Source organism: Bombus affinis, unplaced genomic scaffold (genome assembly GCF_024516045.1).
Source record: "Bombus affinis isolate iyBomAffi1 unplaced genomic scaffold, iyBomAffi1.2 ctg00000068.1, whole genome shotgun sequence".
Lineage (NCBI taxonomy): Eukaryota > Metazoa > Arthropoda > Insecta > Hymenoptera > Apidae > Bombus > Bombus affinis.
In genome coordinates this window covers 209,060-226,485 of record NW_026108822.1, presented here as the reverse complement: position 1 = coordinate 226,485, position 17,426 = coordinate 209,060, and the positions used below count along the sequence as shown (strand labels likewise).

The 17,426-nt window shown below is 39.5% G+C and overlaps 1 protein-coding gene across 1 annotated transcript in view; it reads right to left on the bottom strand.

The window, feature by feature from the left end:
* Window positions 1-17,426, bottom strand: part of LOC126926970 (uncharacterized) — a 154,057-nt gene that overhangs the window by 9,220 nt on the left and 127,411 nt on the right. The gene's annotated exons all lie outside the window — the stretch shown is intronic.

Genomic DNA, 17,426 nt, shown 5'->3' with positions numbered 1-17,426 from the left:
CGCCGCATCGGTTGATTTCCGTCGCGGAAGACGCTAACGAGCTTAGGATCGATATCAGATCCGTATTAGAGCAGACAATGCCCGCAGCACCGGAAACGGATGCACTCGCGGCTCTTGGCAGTTCCGAGACGCGCTTTCGGAGAGAAGACGTCGGCGAAACCGACGGAGTAGGCATTTCAGAGAATCGTTGTTTCGGCTGTTGAGTGTAACGTTGAGCGGAACTGTTACCCTCCGGCGGCTGTATTTCGTACACTTGCTCCGTCGACGTCCTGTACATCCTTAAGCGCACCTGGCAAACGGATTGCTTTTATTCGAAAGACAGTTTCTTTTTTATCATAATTCGTGCGTTATGATACATGTTTCGATGATTGAGCCGTTAAGCGTGACAAAGCGATGGAATTGTTTTGCACAGAAATTCTGGTTCTAAAATTATGTTAGGGATTCTAGGGCGTAATAACATCTTGGAACGCAAAGTTATCGATGTGTCGATGAAAGTTAAGCGAGCTTTATCGAAGCACACGTTCGAGTCTTTGGGCGATTGCTAGGAATACGCGTAATGTTCTTTTCTGTGAGCTGAAAAGTTGAACGACTATAAAAGGCGTTTGTAGAGGATTTCAAAGCGGAAGAAGAAGCGATACAAATGTTTAGAATCAGAAATTATCTGTTTATATAGAGATCTGTTTGATGCAAGATCTAAAATCAATCAAATCGGATTGTATGGATTGTGTATTTGACTGTGTTAATCCTTTGACGTCGATAGCAACGATGTATATAGCGAATAGCGGTTATCAGCCAAGATTATGAGTACGTAGGGAAGAACAGAACTGAACGCTTGCTGTTCCAATAATGACGATCCATAAAAGTCTGAACTCTAATAAAAAAAAACGCATGATAACGAATACAGCGCGTATTCTTTCGTATGTCTTCAATGAATATGTATAAGTTTCCTCGTAACAGAGTTGAAAAATGCCTGTAGCGTTCCAAGTTTGAACAACGTTTGTGTCGCGCGAAAATTGAACAATATCTGAACCGCTTGAACGTTAACAAGTATCTTTTTCTGTGTTCGAGGTGTGAATGCCGCGAGTGTCATGACCAACCTTTCACGTGCTCTTGGCGCGCCTTCTACTGGCAAAGATGGGACGCTACTTGAACTAACACGAGATGTTAGTTTTCCGAGAAGATCACGATATCTGTGCGGGTGAGGAAGTTCGGCAACTTGTACCGCTGTAATATAATTCCAAATTACCCTGCGGAGATACCTAGTTTACGACACGTCCCTGGCGATTGAGCGCGGGATGAAGCAAATTTCTATGTTATTGCTTAATAATTTATGATTCCAATTGAAAAATAAGCTTCTTCGCGACCATGCTATAAGCTTCACCGACGAAGACGTGCTTCCTTAGCGAGGCTCCTGACGAACAAGGAATGAAAACCATAGCGACTCGATTCGTCCGTAATTTTAACTGTTAATTCTCGCCTAATTAATAATTGTTCTAACTCCACCTAAAAAAGAAGAAAAAAAAGTAATTGATGAATCCACGTATGCGTACATTGTTATAAAGAACGATATGATGTGTAAATAATTATAAGTTACAAAGAATAAAATAATAAATAATACGATGAAAATTGTATACCTGGAGAGCAACGAATATTTGGTTCTTTCAAATCTTAACTTCGCACGATCGTATAGAAGTTCGTCAACTTTAAACTCGGTTCTTCTTAGTCTGCAAACTAGCGGAGATAGAGCGGCTAAAATTGTTGAGGTTATTCAGTATATAAAGAGAGGAAAACGCGTGGATAAAGTGTAAGATACAAAGTATATATTTGACTTAATAATGAAATACAGGAATACAATTTGAGCTGGTCCAGATCCGCACGCTAGCAGTGTTACTTTATGACTGAGAACCCCGAAGCCAACGTCGCCTGTCTACCGTTTATGGTCTGCCTCCCTGCTATTCTTTGTTTATATGCTGTCGATGGCTTCAGCGCTTGAGAAAGCTAAAAAGACCAAATGTGGAGTTTTCCTAGAAGTGGTGACCACTTCAACACCCTCCCTAAAACTCTACATCCCAACAAACAATTATATCTGAATATTTTCTAACTCTCGTCGTAAATATCTGAACCTTGATTTTGTCAATGTCTTCACAAATACATTTGCCAACTGCCTTTCTCTTTTCCATTCAAATTAATTTATTACTAAAAAAACTACGAGAAGACTAAACAGATCATGTAGAGTTTTTTTTTTTTATATTAGAAGTGATAGTCACTTCGACACCCTCCCTAAAAACTCTACATCTCTATAAGCAATTACCTCTTAACATCTTTTTTATTTTTCAAACCTCACTTTTGTCTTAAATATTCAAATCTTGGTTTTGGCAACGCTTTTGTACATATATCTGCCAGTTGCTCTTCGCTTGTTACATATGTTACATCAATTTCGCCTCTATTGTATAAATCTCGCAAAAAGTGGTATCTTATATCAATATGCTTACTTCTTTGATGGAATTCAGGATTCTTAATTAATTTTACGACACTAGTATTATCTACACATAGCGTATACTTAAATATCTCTATTTTGCATTCGAGAAATATTTTCTTTAGCCACATAATTTCTTTCTTTTCGGATCTCATCGTTTCGTTAAAATCCACTGGTAATTTTTTCGCTACGTACGTTACTGGGTTACCATAAAAATCGGTTCGCTTGATCTTATCTCTATCTCTCAATTGTCTCACATTCTCGCTAGTTATAAAAGGTTGTTTTTCAGTTTCACTCTCTGCACTTTCATACGTACATACTCTCAGTTGACCGTAATCCTCCGAGCAGGTCGGACCTCTCGGCCCTAAGGGATAAACAGGCGTAGGCCCTAACAGTGAGCGCGGCAAGCTATACAGTGCACAGTAGACAGTGAGAGAGCAAAAAAAAAAAAAGAAAAACAAAAAGAGTGCTAAACAGTGAAAAAATAATGATAACATCAACCTCTCTACAAACAATTTAAAAATAGAAGAAGAAAGGAATGAAATCGAAACCAAGGAGGCAGAACCCGCCATAAGCTCGTCAAAAAAAGGAATCAAAAGAAAAATAGAAAAACAACAAATAATTAAAGATAGCAGCATAAGAACTGCTACACAAAAGACGCGGAAACTCAATCCGCCCCCAAACCTGGTAACCAGGAACAAAATAAACACAAAACAAGAAAATTTAAAAGGAGAAGAAAGCGACTCACAAGAAGAGCACGACGATAAAAACGAAAATATGAAACAAAAAAGAAGCCCACAACCTCAACCAATGGCAATCACATTAAAAAACAGATTCGAAGCCCTCCAAGCCCAAGACCCCTGCACACCGCAACCGCATGAAACCATTATCGAAAACATTAAAAAAAAAACGACGTATTAAGGGAAAAGGCAACCAGACAGCCCACTCCCCCGGACACGTCACCAATAACCACAAGCAAAAGCTATACCGTCCGGACAAGCACCCCCCCCCCCCCACCGCTCCGCCAAAAAAAAACAACACCACATCCTTCAACATTACTGAAAAACCAAACTCATAAGGGCCTGCCACCCAGCCACCCCGCTGAAGACCAGGCAGACCCCCCCACATCAGCAAATGGGGCCAGGCCACCCCCCATCAACATAACATTACAAGACCCAAAAGACACAATAGCACTCATGGAAAATTCCCTCAAAATCAAGAATTTCCATATCAAAAGAATCCATTCAGGTAAGCACGTGCTTTATCTTCAAAACATAAATGACTACGCGAATGCAAAAAAAATACTGACCGCAGCCAACACGGCCTATTTCACATATACCCCAAAATCTCAAAAACCCCACACGTACCTACTAAAAGGGCTAGGAAACAGCTACACAGAAGCGGAAATACTAGAAGACCTAAAAGCCCTGAAAATAGAAGAAGTTAATTTCACCAAAGTGACTCGATTCACAACAAGAAAATCAAGGGAGAACAACACATTGCTCCCAATCTATATAATTCAAGTCTCCCCCGATAGCAACATTGGGAACCTACTAAAAATAAACAGACTTAACTATCTAAAAATAGCATGGGAAAAAATTTAAAAAAACGATATCACGCAGTGCTACAAATGCCAGCGAATAGGCCACACAGCACAAAACTGTAATCTAAACTATCGCTGTGTAAAATGCACTGAACCGCACGGGCCAGGCGAGTGCAAAATAAAAAAAGAAGCAGCAATAAGCAAAGAAAAAATCTACTGCGTAAACTGCAAAAACTACGGACATCCTGCATCATACAAAGGATGCCCAAAACTCGTCGAATTACCCAAAAAGATTAATGAAAAAATCATCAAAGCAAAAACAGCAAAAGCCGAAAGAATCGCCAAAATAAGCCGTAAGTACGTCCCCGAGCTAAAATTCGCGGACATAGTAAAACAAAGAACAAGTATAAACGAGACAAGCCCACAAGTAACAAACATAGCGGCACAAGTCAAACAAAACCCCAACCCAACAATAGACTCACCCCGAATAAGCATAATAAATGTCATTGAAGACTTCAAAAAAAGCATTCTAAAAGCTCTAAGCGAACAACAAACACAACTAAACGAAATAAAAAAAGCACTAAATACACATGAAGAAAGAATCGATTCCATCTTCAACATCATCGAAAATATAGACGAAGATTAGCCAAAACCCACCCGTCCACCAATCACAGCAAAAAATAAACCAGATAAAAGTTAAACATCTGAAAATCATCTCAATAAACGCCAACTCACTAATCTCAAACCAAAAAAGATACAGCATGCTAACACTAATTAAGAAAGAAACCCCCGACATAGTACTTATCTCAGAAACCAAACTGAACTATAGACATAAAGTGCAATACAAAAACTACTCTATAATAAGACACGACAGACCAAACGCTACCCAAGGAGGAGGAACGGCAATCCTCATAAAAAACCCCCTGAAGTTCAAAACAATACAAAACGACAAAATAACAAAATTCAAAATCCTAGAGACGACGATCATAAAAATAAAAATAAACAATAAGGAAAACTTATTTATCTCCGCAGCCTACGCAGCCCACGGAAACCAGAATCAATTTAACGACGAATTCGACGATCTCTTCCAACTTTTACAGCTCGACAAACAGGAAAACTACTACATAATAGCCGGTGACCTTAACGCTAAACATACCAGCTGGAAAAGCGAAACAAACAACACGAGAGGAAACTCCGTCAGAACCTGGCTAGACAATAAAAGCATTTTCTACAAAACAAACCTCTATGGCTCCGAGCTACCCTCTTACCCAAAAGGACGCTCCTACCTAGACATATGCCTAGCAGACGCCCGAATAAAATTCCAAAACTTACGACCAAATAACACTCTCAAAACCATAGACTACGACAGCGACCATAACGCCATAGTATTTCAGATAAGCAAAAACACATCCGACTACCTAACACTCGAAACGCAGACCGAAACACCCAGGTTCAACTATAAAAAGACATACTGGAAAAAGTTCCAAAACCTGCTCGAACAGAACTGCGACCTAAAAATCTACAACAATGTCAACCTAACAGACAGACAAATCGACTCGTTCATAGACGAAATAGAAAAACATATACAAGAATCCGTACCGACATTTAAAAAAAAAGACTCCTGCGAGCCATATATAAACTATAAAATAAAAAAACTACAACGAGATAAAAGTTACATACTATCGAAATTAAACAACCTAAGACACAACTACTCTTACGACAAAAGAGAAGACATAGAATTCCTAAAGTACCTGCTACACGAAATAAAATCACAACTAAAACAAGAATTCGCAAACTCTATAAATCAATACTGGACAAATAAAATAAAAAATATCTCCAAAAAGACTCTGCTAGCAAGTTCCCGCAGATAAATCAAATTTTCAGACCAAAGGAACAAAACTCCATCCCGCCCCTCAAACTGCCTCCAGAAAAAGCCTCCCTCATCCAAGAAGCAGGCATCGAGATACACAACACCAACAAAGACACAGAGGGCAACTTCATAATATCAAAAACAACGGAAAAACTAGACATTATCGGCACCCACTTCGCCAAAACTCACACACAAAACGAACACATGGGCCGAGAACAATTAAACAGAATTATTATCGCCGAAACAAACATACTAAAAAATAAAATAAAACAAGACATAGCGCTAAACAAAACAGTCTGCACATTCTCAAACGAAAACACATCGGACGACCCCAAACAGCCCGACCCAGAAATAAACTACTTTACAAACTTCAATCAACTAAGTACAATCTTCTCCACGCTAAACAACAAAAAATCCGCCGGCTTCGATGGCATTCCAAACATCTCGCTCAAACGCCTACCAAACAAAATAAAATGGTACTACACAGTACTGTTTAATAACGCACTGAACAACACGTACTTCCCCCAAAAATGGAAAAAAGCCAAACTCATAGCCATTACAAAGAAAAAAATAAAGACGGCTCATCACCTGGAAACCTGCGACCCATAAGCCTCCTCCCCAACATAAGCAAAGTATACGAAATGATCATAAACAACCCCCTAGCAGCCTTCTGCTCAAAAAATAAGATAATCCCGGAAAACCAATTCGGCTTCCGCCACAAACACTCCACAATCCACGCAATAAACAAACTTACGTCGGATATCGGATAAGTGCTGGGCACTTAACGCAAATCAACGAGTAGCCGCCTGCCTAATAGACATCGAAAAAGCCTTCGACACCGTCTGGATCCCAGGGCTCATTTATAAAATAATTAAAAAGAACTTCCCCGAATACCTAATCAAAATAGTATGGGACATGATAACAAACAAAACGTTCATAATGACCGACGGCTCGCACACTTCAAGCAAAGAATTCTCCATAGAGAACGGCCTGCAACAAGGAACAGTAAATTCCCCGCTACTCTTCAGCATCTACAATAACGACTTACTAAACCTCTTTAACCTCAACGCATCCACACATAAACGCTCCATAGCCTTCGCGGATGACCTAATCATCTACGTAACAGGCCGCAAAACCAAAACGATAAGAACAGAACTGCAAGAACTCTTTAACAAAATCAGCGATTACTATCATACATGGAAACTAAAAATTAACGCAAGCAAATGCGAAACCATACTATTCAGACCCATGACAAGCAAAATCGGCCCAGCAGAAAGGGAACAAATCAGGAAATTCCGCCTAAAAGAAAAAGCAAACGAAGAGAACCTCATACCACACAAAAATTGCGTAAAATACCTAGGAATAAACATAGATGAAAAACTAAATTACAAGCAACATATCGAAATCCAACTCTCCAAAGCCAGCAAAGCTTTTTGGAATACAAAAAGGCTGTTTTATTCCAGACTTCTCGATAGCAAAGTAAAAATCATGTGCTACCAATCGCTAATAAGACCCATTATAACCTACGGCTGTCCAATATGGTACAACATACCAGCGTCAATAATGGAAAAAATTCGCATATTTGAAAGAAAATGCATCAGAGCTTGCCTGAGCATTTACAGATCTGAACACAGCGGATACAGAAAATACGTAAAAAACAAAAAAATATACGACTTAGCCAACATCCACCGCATCGACTGTCACATCCTAAAACTAACGAGAAATCACTTCTCGCAAGCCGCGAAGATCAAAGAAAACAGCCTAATCTTCGGCTGCTTATACCCAAACGACGCATACTTCAAAATCACTCTGTTAACAGGCTACATCCCCCCCGAAGCCTTTATATACCTAGACGAAAGAAACTGTCTCCAAGACCAAAACAACATACCCATAATTTATCATATGCAAAGGAAAATAGGAATGAAATCTATTCAATACGAGGAAAACCTAGATAGCCGTACTGCAGACACTAGGTGGAGATACAACATGGCCCTCCCCCAAAAGGATACAGAAGACAAACACAGAAAAAACACAAAAAAATATTGGTGGATACGGAACCCATAACAAAAAACAACAAGATAAAGAGCCACAAAACGGCAACGCCCACTGAATTAAGTGTAAATATGTAAATATGTAAATAGATATACGAATACTATACTAATCCCACAGAACACCCCTCCCCTCCCCTCCCAGTCCATCCCCTCCCATCCTGTAGTATAATATAATGTAATATTGTAATATCGTTACACGTGTATCACGTGTACCTGTATATGTGTGTACAATATGTATATAGAGTTCGTTCGTGAGCGCCGAGGCGTGCAGACGTGCCCGGCAAAGTCCACAAAATAGCAACTACCATCCAGTTGCTGCTGAGTGCCGAGACGTGCAGACGTGTGTCCAGTGCCCTGTGAAGTTCACAAAACTCCACGTGACGCCCAGCTGACGAAAGCAAATCCAACTAACCTAGCCAGGGGTTAACAGCCTCTCGACTAGTTCTTTCACACTGAACTAACTAGCTCGATGATGGCTCTATCATTTCCAACAGGCTCCCCGGAGCAAAATTATAACACCGCCATGTTTCCTCCCCCGTGGCAAGAGGGCAACGCAACTATCCTGGTAAATGACCACCACACGAAAAAACGAAAGCTCGAACCGACCAAGACAAATGTAAACAAGATTCAAACCAAACCATCAGCCAGCCAAGTGACTACCTACAATAGATTCTCAATTCTGGAGTCCACGGAAGACTCCATGATTACAACCGAAGAGGTAAATAATCTCCATACTCAAAGAATTCCCCCTCCCCCACCGATATTCATTAACGACGTAATCGACATACAGTCAATGATTAAAACTATCGAAAAAGACATCAGCAAAGAAGACTACAAGCTAAAGATTAACAACAACCAAGTGAAAATACTGCCGTCCCACCCAGACGCCTATAGAAAGTTAACCAAGCTATTAAAAACGTTAAACGCCAAATTCCACACATACCAGCTCAAACAAGAAAGACCATTTCGAGTGGTGCTACGCAATATCCATCACTCAGTCGATCTAGACGAACTAAAATGCGAACTGTCAAATCACGGCCACGAAGTAACTAACATCAGTAACATTAGGCATAGAATCACAAAAAACCCACTATCCTTATTTTTTATAGACCTAAAACAAAAAACAAACAATAAAGAAATCTACAATATCAATCGGCTGATGAACTCCATAGTTAAGTTCGAGCCACCTCTTGTAAAGAAAGAAATAATACAATGCAAGAGGTGCCAAAGGTACGGCCACACGCAGAAATACTGCAATCACAACTTCCGGTGCGTAAAATGTGCAGGTAATCACCCCACTGACCAATGCACTAAATCCCCGGAAACCCCCGCCAAGTGTATCCACTGTCAAGGAGAGCATCCTGCGAACTACAAAGGATGCTCAGCCTACAAATCGCTACATAATATAAAGTATCCAAAACTGAGACCCAAGGACATAAACATACAAGAACCTAAACCCCAAAAACTCACCACACCAACAGTATCCTATGCGCAGGCAACGCAAGGAAACGCATACAACTCGAAAACACACAGTGTACACACAGAAAATAGAATTCCCACCCCACCAAGCACGGACAACTTTACCAGACTCGAAAAACTTATCGAGAAGCAAACTGAGCAAATTAACAACTTGCTGTCACTACTCACACGCTTCATGGACAAATTCATAAGCACAGAAGCAAAATAAAACCAATGCGAATAGCTCTGTGGAACGCCAACGGTCTAGCTCAGCACAAAGCCGAACTAGAACTATTCTTAAAACAACAGCAAATCGATGTGATGCTCATATCCGAAACCCACTTCACCGACAAAAACTACCTCAAAATACACGGCTACAACTTCTACCACACCCAACACCCCAGCGGAAAGGCTCACGGCGGCACCGGAATCATAATCAAGTCAAACATCAAGCACTACGAACTTCAACCATTCCAGAAAGACTACCTCCAAGCAACAAACGTAGCAATAGAAGACTGTCATGGTACAATCACCACCTCAGCTGTATACTGCCCTCCCAGACACTCCATCGCCAAAGAAGACTTTGACCACTTCCTGGACACCCTGGCCAGCAAATTCATAGCCGGAGGAGACTACAACGCTAAACACACCCAATGGGGCAGCAGACTGGTTACAGTAAGAGGCAAAAACCTCCTCAACAGCATATTAACCAACAACCTCAACTACCTTACCACGTACGAACCCACACACTGGCCCACCGACACAAACAAAATACCCGATCTCCTTGATTTCTTCATAACTAAAAATATCTCGTCAAGACACGTCCAAATCAATTCCTCGGCTGATCTCTCCTCTGATCATTCCCCCGTGATAGTAACAGTCAGTTCAACTATCATCGAGAATACACCTAATGGCTCCATTCATAACCAACACACCAACTGGCAGCTCTTTAGAGAAGTCTTTACCCACACAACTTCAGCCTCAACCTCACTAAAAACCAATGATGAAATCGAAGCAGCCACGGAATACCTAAATGCGAGCATAATAAACGCTATCCGCGTCTCCACACCGGCAAAAACGTCCACCAGCAACCACGAATACCCCCAGTACATACTAAAAAAAATGGCAGAAAAACGTAGACTAAGAAGGATATGGCAGACCCATAGAACACCGGAGGACAAACGCAAACTAAACAACGCAACTAGAAAACTATCCAAAACCATAAAGAACTACAATAATGACCGTTTTCACAAATATCTCGCCAGCTTGTCCCCCACAGCCGACTCAAACTACTCACTATGGAAAGCCTCCAGGAAACTCACGCGCCCCCCACAAATAATACCTCCAATCCGCCGCCCGCAGGGTGGATGGGCGCGTAGCCCTATAGAAAAAGCCAACCTATTTGCCAAACATTTGACTGAAGTATTCCAACCCCATTCCTCCATAGCCGCAGCGGACGTCACCGAATACCTGCACACTCCCTTCCAAATGTCCCCTCCTATTCAACCTTTCACTTCTGCAGAGATCATAGAAGCAATCAGTCGCCTAAACCCCAAGAAAGCAGCAGGTCACGACCAAATAGGAAATAAAGCAATCAAGGAACTTCCCATAAAAGGGATTGCACTCATCGCATCAATCTTTAACGCCATCCTCCGCCTTGAACACTTTCCTAAGGCGTGGAAAATCTCACTAATCACCCTCATCCCCAAACCCGGTAAACCAATATATGAAACCAGCTCCTATCGCCCAATCAGTCTCTTACCTACCCTGTCTAAACTATTCGAGAGGATGCTCACGAATCGTCTCCTTCCACTCCTAGAAGAATTGAAGACTCTCCCAGATCACCAATTCGGCTTCCGAAAACAACACTCAACAGTAGAGCAAATCCACCGCATAACCCACATAATCAGCCAAACCCTTGAAATGAAAAAATACTGCTCAGCCGTATTCCTAGACATCCAACAGGCATTCGATAAAGTATGGCATGAAGGGCTACTCTACAAGCTTAAAAAAATCCTACCCCACCCATACTACTCCATCTTAAAATCCTACCTAACCAACAGACAATTCATAGTTAAATGTCTAGGCGCCACTTCCGCAACATTCCCAATAAAATCCGGCATACCGCAAGGTAGTGTCCTCGGACCCCTACTATTCTCCATCTACACTGCCGACTTACCCATATCAAACGAGGTAACAATAGCAACATTTGCGGACGACACAGCACTATTAGCTACCCACGCAGACCCAGCAATTGCCTCATCCACTCTCCAGCGAAGTCTCGACTCCATGGAAAAGTTGTTCCAAAAATGGGGTTTTAAAATAAACGAAAAAAAATCCTCCCATGTAACCTTCACGCTCCGAAAACAAACCTGTCCCCAGGTCACCATTAACAACACAATAATCCCAAGCAAGGACTCCGTAAGATACCTGGGCATGACCCTGGACAGGAGGCTAACCTGGGAAAAACATATCTCCGAAAAAACAAAGCAACTAAAGGAAAAACTAAGAAAATTCTATTGGCTCACGGGCCGACGCTCCAAACTAAACATACAGAACAAAATAACCCTCTACAAGGCCGTAATAAAACCTGTCTGGACCTACGGAATCCAACTATGGGGAACAGCAAGTAACTCCACCATTGAAATACTCCAACGCTTCCAATCGAAAACGCTAAGATCCCTATTAAATGCACCCTGGTATGTTACGAACGAAACAATCCACCGAGACCTCAAGATACCTACAGTCAAAGATGAAATACACAAGTTCAGAAGCAGATATAGCACAAGAGTCAACAACCACCACAACCCACTAATCACCCAACTACTGGACACGACGGACCAGATCCGCAGACTAAAAAGAAAATACCCACTAGATTAAACCATTTGTCCTACTAGAATCAACAATATAAAACTATTATAATCCATGTCATTGTATCACGCCAAACTAAGTTACTGAAAATTCTCAACGAGAATTGATTGTAAATATTCTAATAAATAAATAAAAAAAAAAAAATATGTATATAGAATATGATATAATATATATATCACATACATATTTATATATTATATATATTTATATATATTATATATGTTTATATATAAGCGATAATATAAACATATCGTACGTGTAAACTTAGTACATATAGATCTGAATGGGGACTCTGAACTTCCTACTTTTGTTATCCGTCCAATGATATCGTTCAACAAGGATTCGTCGCTGAAAACGATAGATAAGGCGGAAGAACTGACGGGCAGCAATCACTTCGGACTTCGGTCAAACGAAGGGAACGGAAATCCTCACGAAATCGTACAAAAGCCTGTGTTCCGATTTGATTTAATTCGATGTGTTACCATCATACTGCCTTCATTACTGACTTTTAGAATATTGACGAATCCTCGCGAACAACTCTTTGCAAGAAATGTACATCTAAATACGTTTGTGTACACAAAGGACAACGAAACGAACGACATGTTATGTATAAATAAGACTGCGCTCGAACGGGAATCCACAGATCGTGACAGGATTCAGAAGTTGAAACGTGAAATGATCGCGAGAAAGGTGTCTGAGAGCACACAGGTACAATGTCCAGTATTCAAATAATTATACGTAAACTTTATTTCGTCAGATTTTTCATATTGTGTTAATGGTAAGTATGTATAAATATATACACGTATATGTATAATTCTTACGTGCCAGTTTCGTTTACGTTGTTACGTTATGCGCTGTAATCGGATAAATGATTAGTCCTTACACCTAAGGAAAGGAGATTCGGCGAACGCAAGAAGAATAAATAGGGTGAGAAAATAGAAGGAAAACACGCGTTGCGTTCGTTGCATACTTTAGTCCCATTTTAAGTTAAGACAGTGAAAACCTAGGAGTCCTTGAAAGCCAGAAGGTCGCACTGTACTTTGGTTCTTCCTTTTTCTTTATTTTTCTGCCATCCGATGGAACTAAAATATAAGTCCTCGTCTAATTGAAAATCCGTACAACTTGTCGACAGGTCGAGACAAGGGTACATACGCGTTTGAATGCTATATCTTGTTAATGAAATTCTATGTACAAATATCGTGTAAAATATACGAATGATACGTAAGAAGAGGCTAAGTTTCGAAAAAAGTTAGAAAGAGACCATATATCGTGCACGTGGTGAGAAACGAATAATTTTAAATAAATATACAAACATTAAAATCGAACGATTGTTCGAAGCGAAGTTGCTGAACAGACGAGTAGTAGCAAGTGAGAGCAAGTAAAGTGGCAAATATAACAGAGTTAACAGAAAAACTTTAGTTGTTCACATTGTGAGTATTGAAATATGTACTTTATTAAGGGATACACGCGCAATGTGACAAAGAATTCAAAGTGTTTCGATGTATACGGATAAGAAGATTCGTCTCTGTTCGGAAGATAAGATAAAAATAATTCGTTTCCTTCTTAGTAACTCTTTCGCGATTATATAAATACTATCGATAAGAAATACTTCTTAAGAAGGATTTTGGTCTTTCGATACTGTATTTTCGAGCTATCGCGGGGAGACGCGGTCGTTAGAATACGCGTCAACGGGAGTCGTAAATTCCCGTTACGATTAGAATGATCGACACCACGAATAGTTCGATCCCCGTATTTCGATTAAGATAATAGGGGTGATTCAGGTATGATAACACTGTGGCTCACAGAGTTAAAATATATATTTTCAACACTTAGTATACACGATTGAATAGACATAAACACTTAATAACTTATCACGCTGCACGGTATTAGACTTAATGTTAGAAGTTCGGCGTTAGATCTTTGACTAACTTGGCGCTCTAACGTTGAGACGGAAGAAAGTTCAATGTGGGTGTGCCCTTTTGCATGACGAACGCGGATTCGTTGTTTACACGTTTCGTTAAGAAAGTGAGGGTAATAATCCGCGATGTCGATTGGTTTTGCCCTACGCGGATGCTTGAAGGGATGGGGAGAATGTCTCCTACCATCGTGGTTGATAGATGACCTTGTTCATGGGGAAACCTGATTGTTTTCTTGGCTAGCTATTCGCTTTCTCCGTAATTCTTAGGAGCACGTAATAAACCCAAGGACCTTTCTAAAAAACCAGCTGAAAACACTTCTGGAATTAGAAAGTCTTTTTTGGCAAACAGATGTGCTTAGACCATGTGTGCGAACAATGCGGCTAGAATTGCAACTTTATGGTGGGTACTTGGGCCTATGGAGTGTTCGAAGGACGACACGTAGACCGTTGGTTGGCAAGCCGCGCGGGATGGCGTGCAGATGTGTTGCGCGGCAGAACAGATACACGTATGTACATATATAACCTGAGCTGAGAGAAAAATAAAAATGGAATGTATTTTTAAAACTTCTTTTTTAATAATAATATAACAATATTCGGTTAAATATTCATGAACATCAACATACAGTATTCTTATCTACGTTACAAATCGTTAAGAGAAAAACGAAGTCTTTTTTACGTCCAAGAGTACAAAACTGTAGCAAAAACCTAAATTCACTTTCCCCTCTCCGAGTGGATATCGTGAGGCTAACTTTCACACATCTAAACCGAACATATATATTTTACAAAACGCGTTTACAAAATGAATAGCGAACACGGGGGCAAACAAGACGTTAACTAAAGTTTTTCCGAAGTCACTCTGCGAACGGTCTTTACACCAGGGGATACAAAAAGGTATCTGAATGGCGACGGTGACAGTATCTTTTCATTCCATTTCCGTTTGTCTCGTTTAGCGAGAACGACGTGAATCCCGCCGACAAAAATAAATAAAGGAAAGCGCATTATATTAAATATTGTACATTTATCGTGACCGATGCAGTGTTGGATCAGGATTCGAGGGGCTGTATCGAGAGAAAATTCTCATTGTCCCTCTCGAGACTTTTTTCCTTAGGAAAAGAAAAAGAGACTGGGATGAAGAACGGTGTGAGTTCTTTCTTTTTTTACCTGGGAGGAGCGAGGGGGATAAATGTTACACTTGCGTCTCATTAATCTTTAATTAGATAATCAATTCACTAGTTACGAAATGTCATAATAAAAAGTAGTACTCTATAGTTGGTATTTCAATAATAATAGCGTAATAATAATAATTATATTCCATAGTTTTGTTTGCAATTATCGTCTATCGAATAATTAATTAATTAATTAATTAATTAATTAACGTTTACTCCATCATGATATAACCGCGACCTATATTGTGTTTGATAATATAAAAAGAAAAACAAATCGTATAATACATATATAGTATATGTATTATATATATATAATACATATAGTATATATATATAATATATGTAATACATATATAGTATATATAGTACATATATAATATATATATAGTGTTGTATCGTTCACTTTTCGTTACAATAATAAATTGTCCACGAACGCTGACGTGCCAACAAATCCGACGTGCAAACCGCTTCCGTTTCATTCGTTTCTTTCTTTTTATTTTTTATCATCTACGGAAGTAATCTTTCGCGAATCTACAATCCATCTCTTTCTCGATGTTCGAACACACTAAGACCCATTTTTACACTCGCAATTATGTGCTCGAACTATCTTCAGAAAGAGAAAACTCATTTTTCTTTATATCTGTTGCACACACACACACCCATCACATATCGTATTTTTACGATTCGTTCGCAAATGAACGCCGATTCTTAGCAATTGTGTCATCTTCGTTAGTAATTAATTATTAATAAAATCAAACGATAAAATGACTCGTGTAGATCGCGATCGTCGGATTGGTACACAATAGCGTTCGATTGTTCGCTCTTAAAGAGTTTACTACCAAAAAAGGTATACCACTTTCAGATTTACAACACTGCCCTAAACACAGCCATACTAAGCCAAATACTTTTGGGTCTTCGTCGTTACGTTTATTCTTTTTACTAGTAAAATCGTTTACTTAAATCTACAGTCGATAACCATCCGCATTTCGTAGATTGTTATTTTTTGTTCTTTGTATTACTCTGTTTCTTATCGTTTTCATCTCACTTTTAGAAATTTCAGACGCACGACAAGATTTGTTTCTCAACCGATTTATAGTTGACCCGCTCGATTTAACTGCTATCACATAATTCTACATAATTATCTTTTTTTCTCTTTCTTTTTGTCCTTTTATATGACGATCTTGGAAAGACGAATCTACGACGTTCTTTCTATAAAACTAGTCCGAGGGACGAAGGACGTAGAGAAAAACCGGTGGATGGAGGAAAGAAAGGGCGAGAAAGAGAATACATAACAAAAGGAATGTTTCGGAATCGATTGACGATTCACATTAACCGATTTATAAAAGAATTTAAAATAGTCTAAAAATAACAAAAAGCGATCTTTCGAATTTGGAACTTAATTGAGTGAAAGAAAACCGGTTATCTTAAACGAACCATTCTCGTTAAACTTACCCCCGTCCAACCCCGCGATTAAAATTTTCAAGGCAAAAAACATTCGCCAATCGTTCGTTAGATTCTTTCTTTATTTTTATAAAAAAAAAAGAAAAATGCTTTTTGCCTTCTTTTATAACGAATTCAAAGGGTACCGATGTATATAAGACAAATGGAAATGTACGATGTTATATGTATATAGATATATCTGATGATAAATGTATCAGAATGAGTCAAATACATTTTTCAAGAGGTAACGTGTCTCTCAAACGGGTCATGATTTCTCTGGCTTTTTGTTTCGAATCGGACCGCGCTTTCGTCGACGGAAACGCCACGTTTAAATATGAATCTTACACCGGTTGCATGTGCCATTAATGATTCTGATTATGATTAAATCGGTTATAGCTTGGTTACATGGTGGCTACATTGTACATCGTGTATTTAAAAAATATCCGACGAAACGGACTTCAGAAGTACACCTTCACGCATCATTCGTTACCAACTAGTCATTTAAATAGGTATCGAAGAAAAAAGAGAGAGGAAAATTTACACTTACAGTTTACTATGATACAGCACTGGCATAGTCACATACTTCGGTATGTATGTGTACTTGTATCTGTATTTGTATTTCCTTTTCTCGGG